The sequence below is a fragment of the Phalacrocorax aristotelis genome, chromosome 6 (assembly GCF_949628215.1).
Source record: "Phalacrocorax aristotelis chromosome 6, bGulAri2.1, whole genome shotgun sequence".
Lineage (NCBI taxonomy): Eukaryota > Metazoa > Chordata > Aves > Suliformes > Phalacrocoracidae > Phalacrocorax > Phalacrocorax aristotelis.
In genome coordinates, this window is record NC_134281.1 from 5,519,522 (window position 1) to 5,539,651 (window position 20,130).

General features: G+C 48.7%; 1 protein-coding gene across 7 annotated transcripts in view; it reads left to right on the forward strand.

Annotated features, from left to right (window-relative positions):
• Nucleotides 1–458: 458 nt before the first annotated feature.
• The window catches only part of FOXP1 (forkhead box P1), a 390,881-nt gene continuing 371,209 nt past the window's right edge, over nucleotides 459–20,130 (forward strand). For 2 of the 7 annotated variants that reach the window (XM_075095655.1, XM_075095666.1), the window contains exon 1: nucleotides 461–563. The gene's annotated coding sequence lies outside the window, so the exon portion shown is untranslated. Of the gene's footprint in view, nucleotides 564–20,130 lie in introns of all 7 variants that reach the window. The other 5 variants (XM_075095663.1, XM_075095664.1, XM_075095653.1 and 2 more) reach the window with 3 other exon arrangements.

Sequence of the window (20,130 nt, forward strand, 5' to 3'; positions counted from 1 at the left end):
TTTCGCTTCACCCGCGGGGTCCGCCCCGCCTTCCCGCGGCCGCTCCTCCGCGGAGCTCCGCGCCGGCGGGGCCTCCGCCCCCCTCCCCCCCCCCCCCCAGCGCCCCCAAAGCTTTTATTATTTAATTTTATTTTTTTTATTATTATTTTTCCCTTGCACCGAGCCTTGTTTACCCAGCAGGTGGATGTGACGTCAGAGACTGACAACAGCAAAAAATAACAACATCTCCCTCCGCGGGGGTGTCGCGGGACGCCCCCGGCCCGCCCGGGCGGGCGGCGGCGCGGGGCTGCGCGGGGCGGGGAGGGGGCGCGGGCGGCGGCGCGGGGCGGGGGCGCGGCGGGGCGGCGTGCGGGGCCCCGCGGGCGCGGCGCCGAGCGGAGGGCTCTATTGTTATTTACCGAGCGGCGGAGCACGCCGCCGCCGCGCCGCCCGGGCTCGGCGTGCCGGAGGGACGGGAGGGAGGGAGGGGACGGGACGGAGAGGCAAACCCGCGCCGCTCCGCGCCGCCGCCCGCCCGCGCCGGGGCCGCGCCGTGCTGGGCAGCGGCAGGCCGAGTCCTGCGGGTGAGTCCGGCCCCCCCCCGACACTTTCCCCGCTCCTCCGGGGCTGTTGCACTTTTCCTTCCCCCCTCCCCAACCCCGCCGGCCCCACGTGCCAGGGGTCCCCCACCCCCTCCTCCACCCCATCCCGGCCGGCGCGGGAGCGGGGGGATCGGGGGGGGGGGTGGGGGGGTGGGCGGCGGTGCGCGGGTGCAGACCCCCCCCCCTCCGCTGCCCGCACCCCCTATCCGCCCAGTTTGGAAACTTCCCCCCCCCCTCCCCCCACTCTACGCGTACCCTCCGCGGAGAGTGGGATGCGGCGTCCCCCCCTCCTTGCACCCCCCCCCCCGCGCTTTCCTCGTGTTTTCCGCCGGGTCCCCCCGCGCAGGGGGCGCGGAAGCCCCAACTTCAGCGCTCGGGGCAAGAAGTTGCGGCGGGGCCGAGCCCCCCGCTCCTCCCCCCACGCTCCCTCCACGCCGGGCCCGGCCGCCCCGCTCTCCCCCCCCGCAACCCTTCCCCGGCACCTGCTGCGGCTTTCCGCTCGCGCAGCCCCTTCCGCAGGCGCGGAGCTCCGCGCCGCGCATCCTCCCCCCACCCTCCGCGTCCCTGGGGCTCGCTGAGCCCATCCCCCCCCCCTTTTTTTTTTTTTGGGGGGGGGGGGGAGAGACGAAGTGTCTGAATAAACATCCGCGCGTCCCCAGCCCGGCGCAACTTCTTGCTGCGCGGGTGCGGACCGCGCATCCCTCGCGTGTCCCGCCCCCCCCCCCCCCCCCCCCCCCCCGCGCAGACCCGCGGTGCGGAGCCTCGGGACGGAGCGGCGGTTCGCTGCGGACCGGGGGCGGCCGCCGGTGCCCGGTAAGTAGGGCCGCGCCGCGCACCTGCCGCCCCGCGCATCTCTCTCCGCGCAGCGCCCGCGCATCCCGCCTCCCCCGGGCAGCGGGAGGGTGCGCGCTGCAGGCGGCGTCCGAGCGGCGTGTCCGCGCCTTTCTCCTCCCCCCGCCCCGTGGGGCTGGTTTGGGTTTTTTTTTTTTTTCGGGGGGTGGTTTTAAATTTTTTTTTTTTTTTTTTTCCTTGAAAAAGAAAACCCCAGCCGCGGCGCGGGGCGCGGGCAGGGGCGCGGGGCGGCCCCCTCCCCACCGCCCCCCAACTATTAATTATCCGGCGGCCCCGGCGCGGAGAGCATCGCCGGGCTGGCTGCGGAGCGCCTCGATTTTAGCGAGTCTTCCTTCTGCCACTTCGCTGTAATGATTTTAATTGCGTGCTTTTTTTGCTTTGAGCCAACTAAGCCGAGTGAGATTACTCCTATTTATTTTTTTTTTTCCCCCCTTTTCCCCCCCGGTTTCCCCCAAAGGCTGGCAGCAGCAGCGCTCAGACCTCCCGTACCTACCCGAGGTATCTGCCGCCTGCGAGCGCTCTCAGAGCCGCTTCTCTAGAGAAGCTGGAGCCCAACTTCTGTGCTCAGAAGTTTTAAGGTTTCATTTTTAGTAACTGTTCTTTGAGTGAGTAATGTATGTATACTGCTTGTAGCGTGTCGTCTACACAATGTAGCCTGCTGATTTCTAGGGTGCTGGACGATCCTAAATATTAAAGCGATTCTCTAAACTGCGTTTCCTTTCCGTATAGTTTTTCTGAACTTGCGTTTTACCTGCTTTGGGCAAATGTTGATGTCACTAATGACGGTTTCTTAATTAGACAAAGTTTCAAGAATGTCGTCGAAGAAACTTGCTGCTTGTACTGTTGAGCCACGGTTTGCTTTAATATTTTGGCGGAGGGAGAATAGGCATTTCACTCGGTTTAGGATTATTTTTACAGTTTCTGTTACTGCTGAGAAGCTCCTACTTTTTGTGAGTTTGAGAGAGCCTGAAATAATTCAAGTTCTCAGAGAAGGGAGTGTGGGCAAGGAGGGACCGTGCATCTTTGCAGCTAGGTTTGGGGGAAGAAGGGGAGATCAGGGCTACCGGTTTCAATTTCTCTCCTCTGAATGTTTTTCCCCTGCACATTTTATTTGAAATATCTCACAACCGTGCTGAATGGACCGGGGCACTGGGGTAGGAAGCTCTTCGCTAGTTACCATTCAAAAGGTGTCGGCTAAAATCTCATTGCAAAAAGGTATTGTAGCTTTAACATCTCGCATTGGCAGCATTCTTCCCCCTTAGTCTTTGGATTAGTCATTGTATGAGAGACAGAAAAAAAAAAATCACTTTTTTTTTTTTTTTCCCCCTGGAAAAAGTAAAGTAAACAGCCTCCAACAAGTGAACCTTGACAACCCAGATTAAGGAAGGCAGGAGAGATCAAACAAAGCTGCTGCTGGGCTGTTGTCAGGAGCTGCCTCACTGAAAGCTCTGGACTATTCGATCAGGCAGCAAGGCTATATGTTCACTTATGCAGAAATGGACCATTGCAAATGCTGATCTTTGTTGTGAAACCAAAGGATAACTCTGAGAAAAATAACTACTATTTCAAGCGAGGCTTTCTGCTGCTTACGATTGTGATTGCAAAGTTAGGGGTTTTTTTATGCATGGGCTGGGTTTTGGGTTGGTTGGTGTTTTTTTTTTTTTTTTTTTGAGTGATAGTGGTTTGGAGCGCGTTGTGTACATTTTTTCAGAGAGACTTAGGATTTGATTTTATTTATGCTGTCTAGAGCTGTAGAGGAGAAGGCGTTTCAGTAGCGTAATGTTGAAAACCATAAAAGTTCTGTGGAATTCAGCTTTTATTTCTGGATCTCTGAATTGTAAGGAAACATGGATTTTTTTTTTTCCCTCTGTCTGTGAGTGCTGTGCTGATGGATAATAGAGGAGTTTGGTTGTGATTAAGCGTTGTATGTTGTATGTCTGCATTCCTAGAGTTTAGAAAACTTGTAATATCTTTCCTTCGAATGTGTCACCAATCAGGCAGGGTCGCACCTTATTTTTGATATGCCAAGATTTTTGCAAAGCTGTGTATAACTTGGCTTCATGGCTGTATTTGGGAGACTCTTTTACCGTGTAGTTTTTTTAGTGGAAATAGTAGTAGGGAATATTAAGAGATACTTGATTTTACTTTAATAAACATTTTGGATTTAAGTATTAATCAAACTTAACCGGGGCAAGTTAGGTTATTTCTGTTGCTTGACAGTTTCATGTTTGCATTCAAGCACTTCACTGCGAACTCTACGCGTATGCCCCCTCTTTCATTTCTTTAAAGTATTCCAAGACAATGGAAATATCTATTAAAAAAATAAAAAATCCGAGGAGAAGGCTGTTACCCTAATGTATATTAATCAGGAGGCAGACCAAGTGCACATCTACTGAAGAATTAAGAAATCCAAAACCTTTTAGCATAAGCATTTCTTTAATTAGCAGTGCAGATCACACAATAAGTACTTTATACTTTTTATAAGGTAAGGTTTCATAACTATCCTGCATAACTTATTATAAAGCCTCTAGATTTTTATGGTACATGCTTTAATTAGACAATAAAAAGTATGTGTGTTAAACATGCACATGTATGCTTTTAAGCAATTTTGGGTAACGTATAATGTTTTTTAACATCTATAACCGGTTTCTCCTTAAATCAGTTCCACCGGTAATCGTAACGCAGCTAGTTTTTGTACTGGTGAGGGAAGGAGCAGGAAAGTTGAGCAGAGAATTATGCATTGGACGTTATTGCACAGCATATGCTGCAATATGCTTTTCTCTTGGAGTGCATCACCTTTTTTGAAGAGCTAAAATTTGCGGTATTGTCCTTGGTATGATATACGGTAAACATTTGTAGCTCCAGAATTATTCCTGTTTCACGGCATTGTAAAAATTAGGAAAAAGGGCTGGTAGTAAAAAGGCAAATTTATGGAATGCAGCTTAGCGTTTAGTATTCGTACCGCTTGTGGTCATTTATGGGGAGAGATTGAACTGGATAATGTAATTCCTTTTGTGAAATATCTGTTGAGCATGTGTTTGTATATCAAATGAAATAACATATGCACACACATATGTAGGATATGTATGTAAACTAGTTATTTCTGCAAGGCTGTCCGGTTATTTATAGGGCATAATGATACTTCTGTCATCTTAAATTTTCTCTGAGAAGCTTTAATAAATTTAAATAGATTATATGCTGTCAGAAAATAGTATAAATTTTGTTTACGATTCACTTGCTTTAAGGTACTTACACTAAAGAAGCTCATTTAACCCCAAGACTGAGTAGCATTAAGTGGTGAGAGGAGTCTGCTGAAGAGCTGCTACTGCCCTTTGCTCTTGTGATAATCTTAAATTACTACAGTTTAATTGCAACTTCAAGGCACTGAGCTGAAATATTTTTATGCAGCTGAGACAGGGCTGAAGAAGATGTAGTGAGCTTTTCGCAGGTAGCTGGACTTCTCTTTGGGGGCACTGCGTTTGTCCAGGCCTTGCCTGCCTTTCCGAGTGCATCCGGCACTGCATCGTGCGTGTGCATGGACGCGGCGCCGGCGCCCGGGGAGGGAGCTTTGCAGGGGGTTCCCACCCCGGTGGGAGCAGGATCGGGCCCCGCCGTAGTCAGGCAGCTTGGGTGCACATGCGTTTTGTTTGCTGTTAGAATTCAAGCTTGCATTTGAACTAAGTAGTGTGTTGTAATGATTCCTCAAATGAACCTTGCTATCGGGTCGCTTCCCAGCGAGCCTCCGCTGGGGAGGCAGGGTGGGAAGGGGCTGGCAGCTGGAGGCAAGGACCAGGGGGTGGTCAGCAGCGCTGGGGCACGGGTGACACCCTGCTCTGAACATAGAGCTTGTGGGTATGACGTGGTCTCCGTGCCCCCAAAGACGAGTTCAGGGTCAGTCAGCCCCCCTGGCCGCACAGGGCCTGATCCAGAGCACGCTGGCATCAACCGGGGCTTCTGCTCGCGTTGCTGCCTTTGGGCTTGGCTTCAGGTCTGTGCAGCTAACCCGTATCGCTGAAACTTTTTCTCCCTGCACCCCGCCTCCCGTGTACAGTAGCGGGTTTTCACACCCGGCGAGCGGTTCAGCGGAGGTACGATATGCGATAGGAGCCAGAAAGCATTTGCTAAGTGCAGTTTAGAGACGTTGTGCACTAGAGACCAGCAGCGTCTTTGCGACTGTTCTTAGAGGTCCTGGCAACCAAACTTTACTGAAATGCTTAGAAAGGTATGGCTGGGCTCGGAGTCCTTGACTTCATGCCATTAAGACATGCATAAGTGCTCGGCCGTGCTAAAGCACAGCGGTTTCTAAATCGTGAGTCTGATTGTTTTTGTGTTGGCCAAATCCTTGTCAAATGTCTTGTTGCAATAAGAAATGAAGATCTTGTGTTTGCTAGAACTGCTTGCTGTTGCGCTGACAGAAACGCTGCTCGCAGCCTGCTGCTCACACAAACTACTGTGCCGATTGATTCCCGCAGCTCGCGGTGTGTTGGGAATTGCAGCTACCGTAGGTAACAAGGTGAGGCCAATGTATATAGAGGGGAAAAAAAAAGTAGGCTAGAATAAATCAAGTAGTCATTAGAGGAAAGACTTGATTGTGGGAACTCTGCAGTCTCTTAATTTAGAAAAATAATATATTTTGGGCTGTAGAGGAATCAGCTGTTCTATTTTTAGGAGATCAGATATTTGTTGGTCGGGATGTCTGGAGTGTTTTAACATGTGCTCTTTTTTCTTACTTCAGCTTTGGAGCTACCAAGTCAGAGAAGCTGCTGGCTCTGTTCGCGTGCAGCCTTCTTTGCAAATATGCTCTAGGGTTTTGTCTTTCTATTCTCCTGGCACTGATCTCTTCCATGCATGCAAGTGAACAGGCTTATGTGTAATGGCTGTTTGTGTGTGGCAAGTATCCAGAATAATCTTGATAACTTTTTGTTCAGCGCCATCCTGAAAGTGAAGATAGCATTCTATGGAAAATGAGCAAAGAGAAGAGCATGGGCAAAATCAATTTCTCTCCAAGCAGCGTCTGGTACCTGAAGAGGACTAAATAATTTTTCTCCTCTCGTTGACCCTCCCTGTGCTGTTTTAAAAACATCTCCATTTTAGTGCCTTGAAATTGCAATTAAGTTGTAGCAATTTAAGATTATTGCGAGAGTGCAAAGGGCAGTTGAAGCTCTTTAGAAGTCTCATCTCAACACTTAATGCTACTCAGTCGGGGGGTTAAATGAGTTTCCTCAATGTGAGTACTTAAAGTAACTAAATCGTAAACAAAATTTATACTATATTCTGACAACTAATAATCTATTTAAATTACATTAAAGTATGTGTGTGAAAATTTAATTAAAGACAAAAATACTGTCAAGCCCTGTAAATATCCTGACAGATCTACTGAAATGGAACCCATATCGTAAAATATTTACATATATCTGATAGGCTACAGCGTTTCTGGGAGTGCTATTCTGAAACTAATTGTGGGCTTTTTTCCTCCCAGTTTCCCGTTCAGTTGCAACGGTCTCGGAAAGCAACACAAATACCCAAAACATTTTATTCGGATGATTCTCCAGTGTATTGTTTACTGCTAATCGCGCTCTGTACAATACTTGTCACTGTTGTGTTTTTATTAGAAGTGCCTATTTCTTCAATAAGTTAGTTTGGCACTGCTGTTAATTCAGACGCACACTGAAAACGCAGGCTCCTTGTGCGGCAGGATGGGGTCGTGTAGTATTTGCATCGTGGCAGCGCTGCATGTGCAATCTGTAAGTCAACCTTCTTCTGGATGCCTGGCCCAGAGCACGGTGCTGCAGGGTCTCTTGCACTGTTGGGACTGTTGATTTAATTGATTTTTTTTTTTTTAGGTAGAAAGCACTTACGGCCTTTTTTCCAATTTTTTGAAATACATATGAAAGTGTTTCCCAAAGTGCTGGTGTGTGCGTTGGCTGCGCAGGACCCTTCTTGCTGGCGCAGCCACGGTGCGTCTCCTTTGCGGTGCATGGTCCAGGCTGCTCTCAGGGTGAGGAATGTTTTGCCCTGGATGAAACTGGGTCTGGCTGAAACTTCAGCCAAACTTTGGTCCTTCTTAAAACCCACCTGCTGGGATTCTGCCTGTGGCCAAAGGCAGGTGGTTTTGCTGGGAAGGTGCAGGATGAGCCGTGCTTTCTCATCGCCCGATGATGGGTCAGGGCAAACTCCTAGCTCTCCTCGGCTGGGGTGTACATCCCCGGAGCCACAGGGTCGCTGGAGGAGGATGAGGATTTGGGCATGGAGAGAAGGATGCGATAGGAGCGTGGCGCTGGGGAGCCCTGGCCGGGCCAGGCGCTTGGGTGCTGAGCACCGACAGCCTGACAGAAGGTGGCACAGTTCAGCAGGTTGGCTGGAGCCTCTAATGGCACTGTTAGTTTTCCCCTCTTCGCCAGACATTTCCCTTCATGTTGGATCGGAGTTTTAGCTGTACTTCCCGATCGGTCTTGTCGTCTTGTTGCTAACAGTTAGGGTCAGGTGTCTTTCCTTAGGCTCTCCGCAGTCTTGGTGTTGGTGTCCCTCCCCCAGCTCCTAGCCTAAGCTGTTTGTTCATTAATTAGTAGATCGGGCATATTAACACATCAGTAAACCGGAGCAGTCAGACTTCCCAAGGCATCTCGGGAAGCCCTCTCCGGTTTTATGTGACCGGACATGCACTATTGCTGATTTAGATAGCGGAGCTGATGATGCCAAAGTGTTGTTAAGAGAGAGATAAATAGAGAGCGCCCAGCAGTAAGCAGAATGTCATGTCTCTATTAAAAAGCTTGTGATAAAGGAAGATAAAATGGTGAGGGGGAATTGCTGGTATGTTCAGAGGAGCCGCTAAACATCTGATCACAAAAATCAATGCCAAATTCCCTTTCCTGCAAAACGTTTGCCCTCAGAATTAATGTCTGAGCCTGGGTTTGATTGCAGCGAGCGCTGGAGCCCTGAAAGGACTTTTGTTCTTGCCAGAAAGGCGGCCGGGGGTTCTCAGGGATTCAGGAGCTGTCTGAGCCGGGACTCAAACATCCCTCCCCGGTTCCCTTTGAAGTGACTGCCCCTCTTCCGCAGCAGCACGGTGTTCCCGGGATGCTGATCAAGTTGTTCCAGGCTCAGGCTGGGGCTCGTCGCTCTGTGCTGCCTCATACCTTGATTTCCCCGGCGCTGTGGCCACCTGCGTTTCTGTTGGTTCCCATCCAGAGCTTGGTCCTTGGCTTCACGGCAGAATAACAACGATGCAGGTTTTTATATATCCGAGCCTTTTTTTTTCCCTCTGCTGGGTTCAGAGGCTTCTCTGCAGAAGTGAAAAATGTAACTGATTATAAAGAAATGAGTGGTCGCAGCAGACGAGAGGGGAGTGGTATTAATTTTACCGGCTCTGTAATGAAACATGCAGTAAAACGTTAAATCATCACAGCCTTGTTTGCTGAAAGGATGTTAATCATTCCATTAAGAAGGATTAAGTAATTAACTGATATTTCTTCAGAGTTAACTGATACTTCTTCAGAAACTAATCTCAATTTTAAAAAGCATCCTTCCTGGTGTTGCGCAGTGAATGCAAAGTTTGTGTTTGTCGTTCTGCCTCTGGAGAGCTGGGAGGTGAGCGTGAGCGGGACACCTCTTCCCAAGAAACTTCTGGGAATGCCAAGGGAGCAGAAATAGGGTGGGGCTTTTTTTTTTTTTTGCAGCTGAAAAGCAGTATTCTAAAGGCCTTTTGATTGCAAGGTTGTCTTTTATGACTTTTGTCAGCTGGGCCCGTTGCAAGCCTTACTTCAGGAGTGGTCTGTTTGGGATTAAGAAGTTAAAACCGTCTTGAAGTGTTCATCTTGGTGCTTGCATTGTTACTTTTTTTTTTTTTAATAATAGCTTTTATGTTGTAATAGTAAGCTTGCTGACGGTGAGTCATGAACTCTATCTCCCATGAACCTCATGACAAATTTTTGTTAGCTGGTCAGCCAGCTCACTTAGCTTCTCCAGCCCCATTCCCACGTTTCATACTTGTGCTACAAAGAAAAATTCCGTTAAAATCAGTGGTGTAAATCCTCCTTTCCACCTGTGGCAGAAATCCCCTCAAAAGCAGCGGCAGCTCAGGGGCTGTGGGGCGTCACGGAGCAGCTCCCGACGTTGGGCTGTTTGGAGGACATCGAAGGTGGATTCGGCAGGGAAGAGCCAGGACCAGGGCAGGATGCAGCCGGCAAGGCTTTTGATGGTGGCTGATGCTCAGTAAGGTCAAAAGTGCATTTTGGAGGGGGTGCAGATGGAGGAGCAGGTGGGCAGAGGAGAACAATGACAATATTTTTCATTGTTTTGTTTTTGAAGGATCAGATTCAGGCCCCCGGCCGGTGAGAGGTGCAGGGGCTGGGGAAGCATCTGTGTTAGCGCTTCTGCATCCTGTGCTCCCGAGCCCCCTGCCTTTCTTCCAGGGCTTGAGCCGTTTTTTGCTTCGATGGGGAACGTGGAATTTGGCATTAACCTCACCAAGTTGCTGCCATTTCTCATATAATGGCCCCAACTTCTAATATCGTAGTTAGTGATACCGAAACTATACCCAAACCGAGATTTTCTAAGTGATATGAATTCTGCCTGGCAAATAGCGTAATACAGTGGCACTGATTGCGTTAGTATTGATACTTTTCTGCTTTCATAACTGCTCTACTTTTCAAATAGGGCTCCTTCAGACAGTCTCATGCAAACTCCGTTGATCAGTGTACTGCAAATTATTCCTCCCCCTCAGGTGAATTTCATAGATGGGTGTATTTCCATGTGTAGTATGTGAGACAGACAGATTTTGCTCTGGTTATGTGGCCTAAACCCCAGATACCTCTGTTGAAGTCATGGGAGCTTCCTTGGGTGGACCGAGTTAAAAACAAAAAATCAGTTCGGCTCAGAGAATAAAATTTTTGAATGTTCATGCATGTAACGTAGTAAGAATCTATCTGGATGTTGGTACAGATCATCGTAGCCTATATCTACTTTAGCAGATTTAGAGGAGAGATTTTTCTCAGTAAGTTTTGCAATAGTAATGATGTGTTAACAAATTTGGTAATATATTTTAATCAGAGAGTTGTGTCAGGGACCCCGTCCTGGTTGAATTAAATGAGTGCTGGGAGAAGGAGGCTGTGAAATAGCTTGTCGGAAATTGTTTGTGTTAGTTTTAAATGATACGCCTGTGTGTCGATGTTCAGGTGATGTATGTTAGGTTCGTAAAGCTCCCGAGTTGTACGTTTGGAAAACTGAAAATGTATTTTTCAGTGATAAATTACTTGATACTTGAAAGGCTTTGAAGGAGGAATGTCCAAAGTATGCAGCAAAATTACTGTTTGTACAAGTATTTTAAAGTTATTCTCTGGCTAACCCACCTGAGTTTTCTGAAGGCCAGTAGTGTAAGGAATGGTGGTCTTATGCAGGAAACCTTCCTAATCTGTCATTTCAGTTACAGGATTTAACTGAGAATGGGAGAAACCCATCTTCCTACATTTTAGCTGATGTCCTACCGTGCACATTTGTCCTGGTTTTTTTTCTACACTGCTATAAAGGCAGTGTCTACAGCATACAAAAAATACTGTTTCATAAAAGTTGAAATGGCACATTACCTGTGAATTAAACTAAAATATCTTAAGCTTATCCAGCATATTCCTAGCATTAAACAGCCGGAGAATGGCTATTTCCTATTTATTCTTCAGATTGGCTGCAGTACAGCCTTTCTGGAAAAGGGTCCTTGGCCAGTTGAAGGGGAAATGTGATTTTTGATTTTTTTATTTTTTTTTTTTTCAGCGAGCGCTTTCTGTTTGCCGAGGAATTGTGATCGTGCAGAAGCACATTGTATGGAAATGGCAATTGATTAACTAGGATTTTTAAGCATTATAATAGATGCTGTTAGATAGAGGCACGCTCGTAGAGAGGTAAACTACTAAATCTGAGCAAACTGAAAAATAGTAGCTATAGGCGTCTGGCTCTGTTATCAAACTTGCTGCATAAGCCAGAGTTTATGCACTGTGATAATGCTAATGACCAGCAGAGCCAATGATGCATGACTGGAGGACATCAGTGGTATAATCGGAGAAAGTTATCAGGTTTTTGTCATTAAATATTAGTGATAAATAATACACTTCATTTTGAGTAGACAGGACGTATTTAATTCTGATGTGGAGAGTTTCAATTTAATAAGGGGCATTGCTGAGCAAAATGATAATCTTTTGTAATTTAAAGGGAAAAATAAAACTGCATTTGTTTCAGCATAATCTCCTGGCGGCCACCCTCCACTGCTCTTTGTCTTCACTGGTGTCTGATGGCGAGGAATATCTTTGCAGCTGTTTGAGATGGCTGTTTATAGAAGGGTGTTTTATCTAAGTTATTAGTTTGTGGAACACAGAACTAATCACCTGAGACCAGGATCAAAGGGAATCTGTTTTGTATAAAGTAGATATCTGCTTTCTTTTTCTGCTTAAAAATGTGAATATTGCAGCAAATCTAAACTGTGTGCTCCATGCAGTGGTTCCCCTAGAAAACAGTCCACCTGTCCAGGCGGTAACGGGAGGGAAGGGACAAGGACAAAAGATAGAGATAAATTAGATCTTGCTTTGCAAGTTATCTTTTAAGTCTGTGGGAGAACAGGGAAGAGAAGTGTAGCTTAAACTGAAGAAAGAGAGATATTAATAGTCTCTATAAAGGACAGTTTGCACCAGAAGAAAAAAAAAAAAAAACAACTCTGGTTGGCTTTTTTTAGTGGAACAGGCTAACACCCAGTGTAAATCTGTGTCATTAACTGAAGCAGTGCGTGATATTTAGAGCATTGCTTTTCCTCTTGTGAACCTTTGCCTGCGGAGGCTCATCCCCTGGGCTAGAGGCAGATGCGGTACAGCATCCTCCTTACGGAGACCTCGCTCACCAGCTGCAGGACTTCTGCCTGTGTCAGCCCCCGGCCCCGTTTAAGCAGATACCTCCAGTTTTGCCCAGCGCGTGGCTTTGTAACGTGGCCAGGATCTTCCCACCACCCCTCGGAGTCGTGTTCGAACACAAAATCTCAGCTCGAGTTTCCAGAATTAGATGGCACAGCGAGTAAACACAGCGTACTTGCCAGTTCTCACATCCTCTTTTGCAGCGAGTATTGCAGCAAATCCTGCAGGTTTGACTCATCTCTGAAGTTCTTCACTGATTTGAAGCAAATCTTGTCTGACTTTTGAGAAAGAGCTGGAAGTCTGGCCGCGGCTCCTGGGCACACAGTCCTTCCGTGCATGAATGCAGTATGCTCAAGTCAGCCTCTGTGTAAACTTGGGCAGCTCTGAGCAACTTTAGCTGGAGTTATGTGCCTGTATCTAAGGGTAAAATTTGGCCTGCAGTCATCCTTTATTGAAAGCTTTATGGAAATACTTTGTTCTTGCTATGCACAAATATTTACATTCTGGTGGGAACATTTTTTTTCTCTCTGTTTCTTCCCCCCCGCCCCCCCCTCCGCTCTATGCCATAAGCACAAGGAGGGGGTGGGAGGTATTATACATAATGCCCTGTTAGTTAAAAATAATATTCAGGTTTTCAACTGGTATTTCTCATAGGTCCAAAAGAAAAAATAAGTATCTGCCTGTACTGGAAGCACTGTCTACTTGCCTGATAGCAGCGAGCCGTCTGGGGTAGGGTGGGGTTTCTGTTTAATGCCATGGGTGAGTTGGAAGGGAAGGGCATACAGAGCAGAAAACTTTCCCAGGTAAATAAAAGTAGTGTCAGGTACAGCCTCTGTTTTAAGAACCGTGTGTCTTAATGTTTCTGTTCCTCGGCGTTGAATCACCTCCGCGTGTCAACCTCTGCCTGGTGGATGCTCTCAGCAGATTGAGGAGGAGGACACATCGCTCTGCAAGTGCATTACAATGGTCCACACGTGTGCCGTGACTCAAGCGTGCTCACAACTTCATGACATGTATCAAATGAGAATTGTTTCCTTGGAAAGCCGTTATCTTCTTTTTTTTTTTAATCAGATGAAGGCTGACGCTGCTTTCACAGGCTATTTGACAGTGTGCTTGGTGCTGTATAGAATGAGGGCTTGGTTCACGTTGCAGCTTAAGTAGATTGAGATCTGTCTGCTTGTCCTTGGGCACTTCCCATCGTGTCCCCTGCGCTTCAGCTGATTCTGCCTGACCACAGGGTGAGACCTCGTGGGAAGCTAGACCAGCAGAAAACTCACTTAAGCAGGAAAAAAATGTTTTCTGCCAGTTGAGCATCCTCACTGGGCTCTCTGGATTCAGGGCCACCCCCTTGGTAAGTGTCTGGCCGCTTGCTTGGCTTTGCTGCAACATGAAACCTCTGGCAGAGGCTCTTTGCTTGGACCTGCTCTTCGCCTCTGGGCAGAGGGGTCCTCCTTGCCCAGCCTCCCTGGGGCATGCTCCCAGCAGTGCTGCTGATGGGACCAGCCCGCCAAAGCTAATGCAAGTATGGGTTTTCATTTCATTGTTAATTTAACGGTGCTCTTGTGTGCACCTGGCATTGTGTTTTCTTTGGGTTTTCTTCTTCTTTGTTAGCAGGAGATGATGAGCTGGCCCAGAGGCTGGCTATTTTTGATAAGGGCACTAGCTGCTGTTGTTTCGTGTTTTTTATAATAACTTATCTGTGCAATAAGCAAACACAGCTGCATATAAAACTCGGATAAAACTGCATCTGGCCTGCTAGCTAACTTTTGACTTAAGGAACAGAAGCTGGTAAGGAAATGTATGGCCTGAGCTCAGTGACGCCACACGGCTTTACACCAAAAAGGGTCTGACCAGTAGCCTCTCTTCCCTCAGCGTCACTCAAGATGTACGTGTCGGGTACGTTGTGGTCTGAAGGTGGCCGGGAAGCGCGGGTGCCAGCGCCTGCCCGTGCAGGGACAGCCGGGCGCAGAGCCGCAGGCTCCGTCTGCGGAGGGGCCGCCTGCGAGCCCAGGTGTTGGGAGCCGGGCATGGACGGTCGTTAGCGTGGCGCGGGGCCCGCTCAGGCTTATACTGGGGGTTTGAGTAAAGCTTTAAATACGGTTTATGCTTTTATTGCTTCTGAAATGGGTGCAGGTGCATGTTAGCAGGAAGTGAAACTGGAGGAGCCCTGAGGGAGCCTCGCTCCAGCCGTGCCAAGCAGGTACGGCCTATGAGTGTTATCACCTTACTGATAATCTGGCATGGTGTTGGCGTTCGCACGTGTCCCGGGGATTATGGGGGTGAAGTCATGCCGCAGTTTGGCAGGGACCTAATCCCTCTTAGCAGGCGGTACGGGCGGGCTGTGCCGCTCGAGATCCGTCTCCCTCCCCACACTGGGGCAGCTTCTTGCCCGTGAGAGCTCGGCTTGCTTGGCCGTCCCCGTGCGCCGATGAGAGGAGATCGGTGGAGTGTTTCGGGAAGGGTTAGCACCATTGCGGGGTGTCCCTGACTCTCCTAACTGGTGCCTGCCGATGGGGTGGGGTGAGGCTGCTCTGTGCCACGTGTGTTTTCCTTCAGACCTGATGGATAACTTTGGCTGGAAGCAGCGGGAATGTCAGCGGTGCGAGGAGAGGCCTGGTTGCCCGCTGGACGGGGCTGCGCCCGCGCGGCTCTCACCGCCGATGGCGAGCAGCCCCACGCGCCCGAGGAGGAGGCTGGCTGCGTCGCGCCTGGGGAAGCGAGACCGAGACCAGCACCCAGCTGCCCGCCCTGGTGTCACACGAAGTCGTCTGCCTTCTTCAGCTGACGGCCCCTTAACTACCCGTTTTTGCATTGTCTTGTTGAGGAATTTGAATGTGCAGTCTGTGAAGCGAGGCATCAAAGCATTCACCCTCACTTTTAATTATTACCTTTAATTTTGGAAAGGAGTAGCAGTCAGAATAAAATACTTTGTAGGAATAAAATACTTATTATCCACTTTTCTTTCTCCTTGGTTTGTGCTCGACGTGGGTTGCCAGGTCTCCCCAGGGGTGCCTGATGTGCAGGTGAGCAGAGCTGCGGTCCTGAACCGCTCCTGTTCTCGCTCCGTCTCTTCGCCGAGTGCTGAGGTTTCATACTCTGCATGTGCAATTGTACGTACTCCTAAATATTGCTCACCTGGTGTTAGGGTTATTCACCGTTCGTTCTTATGTGTCAACACCACATCTGATAGGAGCCTTAATTACTCTCCGTGTTTCTATATTTTTCCCTCTCCTCCTCGACCCTTTGGAGGGTTTGTTGAAGGGAGAGCCCGAGGCAGCACAGTGCTACCAGGGTATGGGCACTCCCGCTTACCAGGCTGCGCACACAGCGGGTGCCCGGAAAATGCCCCTCCGAGTCATTACGAATTAAGCATTGCAGACAAAAGCAGAGATGAAGCTCTGTGAGAAGACCTATGACTTGATCCAAGAACTATGTGTTGTGCAAAGACGGAGGGAGAAGCAAACTTCTCACCCGAGGCATGGAGGCTGTGGTGCTCCTGCCCCGGGGCGCTCTGGTGCAGCCCTCTGAAGGCTGCGGAGATCCCACCCGTGCCCCAGCCAGCGCCTGTCACTGCAGTGCTGTAGCCCAGAGACCCCGTGCAAGCTCAGGCTGTTGGTGGTGAAGTTGCCCGTGGTGGGTAGCAGCTGAATCTGGCTGTACAAGCAGTGAATTTCCTAGCAACTAGCTAGCAAGAAAATATTGTGGGTCTGCATGTATTCCCCACACCTGGATGTGCCACGTTTGTTACCATCAAGGTAAGTGAGGTAAACCCCGTTTTTCTCTAGTATGGCAGAGCACTCTTTACAAGTGAACTCAAGTTTTACTCCATTTCTCAAAGCAAGGCAGCAGCAGCACCTGTGAAGGTGTAGCTGTGATGACAGCTGCTACTGCCGCAAGACACCGCAGGGCTTGTGGGTTAGAGGGGTTTTGGTAGGTGGCCTGGAGCTCTGCTGTGCAGCGGTGGCAGCGCGGCTCTGCCCGCGCACCCCGTGCACTGTGCTGGAGTGCTTGCATCGCGATGAGAGTTACTTCATGGGACCCCATTGATAAATGAAGCGCTCCCTGGAGACCCTGAGGGTCCTGCCTCTCACCCCTCTGTCCCTGGGGACTCGACGTGCACCGTGTGCCTCTGAATATGTCTGCTGCGTGAGCGGGAATGTGCAGGAGGGGTTTGAGACTTCTGGATGGCAGAAACTAGTCTGAGGAGGAGAAATTAATAGGAGAAGGCAAATGCAGAAATCTTGGGTCTGCACGGCTCGTTATCCAAACCCGCCATCACAGCAAAGAAATGGGAGAAGCCTCCATCGGTAGCTGGGATGCCTGATGCTAACAGTGTAGGGTGCGTCTTCCAGTCTGCACTGGAAAAAAAAACAACCCAAACCATTAGGCAGTGGTTGATTACTTCATGGTTTTAAATAAGTGTTGTATTGAGCGCAAATTAAAAACAACCTTGAAACTTCACAGATTCGTAAAACTGTACACTGGGATTTTAAAAATTACCTCCATTGGAATCCTGGAAGCATCTGTTGCATAATTAATGCACTTAAAAATATATTCTATTTATGATTAATCCAGGAATGTAGTGTGTGCTAGTTAAATGTCTGGATCCCAGGGTGCAATGCGAGGAAAGAAATGTAGTTGTAATCTATTTGACGGTTATAGGAAAGGACATTTGCTACAAATAAATACATTTTCCTTAGTCTTTTTATTTGTCGGGGCCAAGTTATGTCTGTTGTGCTGGGTTTGTTGACTGGTAAATGTTTTGAGATTTATGCTGATAATTTTGTAGATTTACTGGAAAAAATAACTCAAGAATAATTAGGGAGATTGACCATACAGTAATGTACTGCATGTGTGACAGCATTACTGGGTTGATGATCTTGAGTATGGTATATGCAATTAAAAGTGCTAAGGCTCAGTACTGTGAAGCTTCTCAAACACTCTCCGAGATACACAAATGCTTTAGGCGATGCATGTTTCCCAAAGGATAACTTGCCAAAGCTACTGGATGCCTTGAGTCTCCGCTCCCGATAAGTATTTCAGGCTGAGACCTCCTGGGTGAGAGTGGTGGAGCAGGCACAGCAAGCACAGGTACGACTTGACAGATGTCAGCCTGCACAGGATTTTTTTTATAAAGAAGGTTTTGGGGACTCTGTAGCCTTATTTTTTTTTTTTGGAGGCTCTTGAGTTGGCATCTGGCTACCGGGTCCTGGAACAGTTTCTGGCATCGCATTTCCTCTGACAGATTTTTTTCTCTCTGCCCTCTGTTTCTGTTCCCCCTTTTTTTTTTTTCCCCTCCCCTTCATCTGACCACTGTCTTGTCAGGTTGGTGCAGGATCAAGCCGTGTAAACCTCTTTTATTCTTCCATCTTATTTTCCTTAGTGTTTTGTAAAAGTCTGCAAGCTGTTATGATTGCCCATCGCCCTGTAGTGCTCCAGGGCAGCAGTCCCACGTTGTGATGGGCTGTGGGTGGCCGCGGGTCCTGCGTTTCCCTGCTCGCCTTGGGCTGGCTGAGCATTGTGGCTGCAGCCGCGAGAGCTGCACAGTGCCGTGGAAGCCTGTAAAAAGGTCCCTTTCCAAATGACTATGTCTTTAAGCAAACAATCCTCGTGTGTGTTGGCTCAGGATGCATTTTGAGATTGAGGGCTGGAGGTCCTGTATCGCTGCTGGGTTATTAAAGGGGTTACCCATATTGGAACCATACGTGCGGTTTGACGTACCTGCCTGCCATGCTGCCGGCGGCGTGCCGAGACACAGCGCGGTGTGGAGGTTGGCACCCGTACCTGTTGGGCTCTGCCCTAGCACCCTAGACCTGCAGTGGAGACAAGATAGGGATGGGGAGGGGGCAACAGTTGTCTCCCTCTTGCCTTTGATGCCTCCGTGCCCGGCTGCGTGGTATTTTGGCACCGTAGCCGGCGTGGGTGCTGGAGGCAACGCTGCAGATCGCCTGTTGCAGAGACGTGCGGGGCGTACGGCAGCCTGACTCTGCTCCGGCATCCTCTCCCCGAGGCCGTCGCGTTGCCAATACTGGGAGCGAGTTACTAATGAACTTGGCTTTCCACTTAACTATCGGTTGTGTTAAATTCTTTCTGCACTTCAGAGTCCCTGACGTCCCTTCAAAATGTAATGAGGGAGGGGCGAGCCTGGTTTTGTGAAAGACGGAGGCTCTGTAGCCTGTGTCGAGAAAACTCTTACCTGTGGACTGTGCTCTTGGCTCTTCCTCGCCACTAATCTCGATGGCAACGTTACCCCTGACTTTTCCAACCGCATAATGCGAACCCTTGTTATCTTTGCAGTATAAAAGCGTACTCAGCGTGGGGTTTTCCTTTAGTCCTGAAGAGAGATGGATGTTGAGATATGTGTGTGCAGACTTTTTGTATTTCTAGCAAATTGGGACCAAAAAAATTGATTACTATTGGTAACTTAATTTTCTGCAAACTAAAGAGCCCCAGAGAGTAACCTTGATTTCAGAAGCTCTTTGTTTCTTTTTTTTTTTTTTTTTTAAACAAAGAATACATTCTAGCTGTATTTCAGTGGTCTAGGGTTTCAGCCACTTTCTTTGATACCGATTTGTGTGAAAGCAGTTGTGTCGGACAGAAGGAAATGATAAAATCTACGAATTAAGGCAAAGGATGAGAAGGGCAGTGCGTAGCATGAAGTGGGGATGTGTTCGGATCCAATGAGTGTTCCTGTGAGCGGACCCCGGTTCCTCTGCTCGTTACAGGCCAGGCTGGCGATGTTTGGCAAGTTTAATGGATTCGGGTGGGTGGCTGATTAAAAGCAAAGACTAAGATTTTAGGGAGAAGCAGAATCTGGTGACGACAGTAGTGCAAGTTTATTTTTAGTACTCGATTGCATTTGAGTCGCTAGCATTAGAAAAACTTCTTAGCTCACATTATACTGCGAATTTCTTTAATTTATTTTTAAAGTGGAAATTTTGCAAGCTGACGTTTTGCAGCATGCGTAGTACGATTTGGCTGACAGCATTGTCTGGCAAAAGAAATAACCAAATTATTATTCAGTCATGGGTTTTTAACAGCCGCAAAGCAAGTGGATGTTAACTAAATGATGCAATTTATTCCCTTCCTGCTTATTGCCAGCTTGCCTATTACAGAGAGACTGCCAGCTTTAAATAAGTGGTACCCAGATGGTAGTCGCATGACGCCCACTTGGTTACAGAGCCTAAGCAGGGAATAACTCGGCAGCCACTACAAGCTGTGGGTCAATTGAGGGGGAATGCCTGTTGCTTCACAGTTTTGCATATGTAAATCTGTTAATGTTATGTCAGTATTGTGCGGTCTAAACACAAGCATTGCCTTTCTCTGGGGCCCAGATGAACTTGGATCGCCGCCCAGTTAATGAGGAGCCGAGTGCGGAGCGGCAGTCGGAGGCTGCCGCCGCCGTTCGCTTCCGCGGCGTGAACTCGCCGCTTCCCGGATGCTCTCCTCCGGCAGCGCTGCCCAGGGCTGGCCAGGCCGGCCGGAGCGGCGGGGCGGACGCCCCCTCTATTTTTAGCCCCGGCACGGAAGAGGGTTGGCTTGGCCCGGCTGACGTTTTCTTTCTGTCTGCCACACTTCTGCGCTCGCCTTCATCGACTGCAGATGTGGCGCGCAGCCGCCTCCGAGAAGTCATGAACTGTGTCGTCTGCGCCCTTTAACAGCCAACATCTGCTGCGGCCGCCTGATGGAAGCGGCATGGAAACAATTTTGGGGAGAGCGCTGAAGTTTGGCCCTACAGATGATTACTTTATATTAATTGCATCGAGATAGTTACTGTACGAGTCGGGTTTGAAGCTGAATTCCACCCGCTC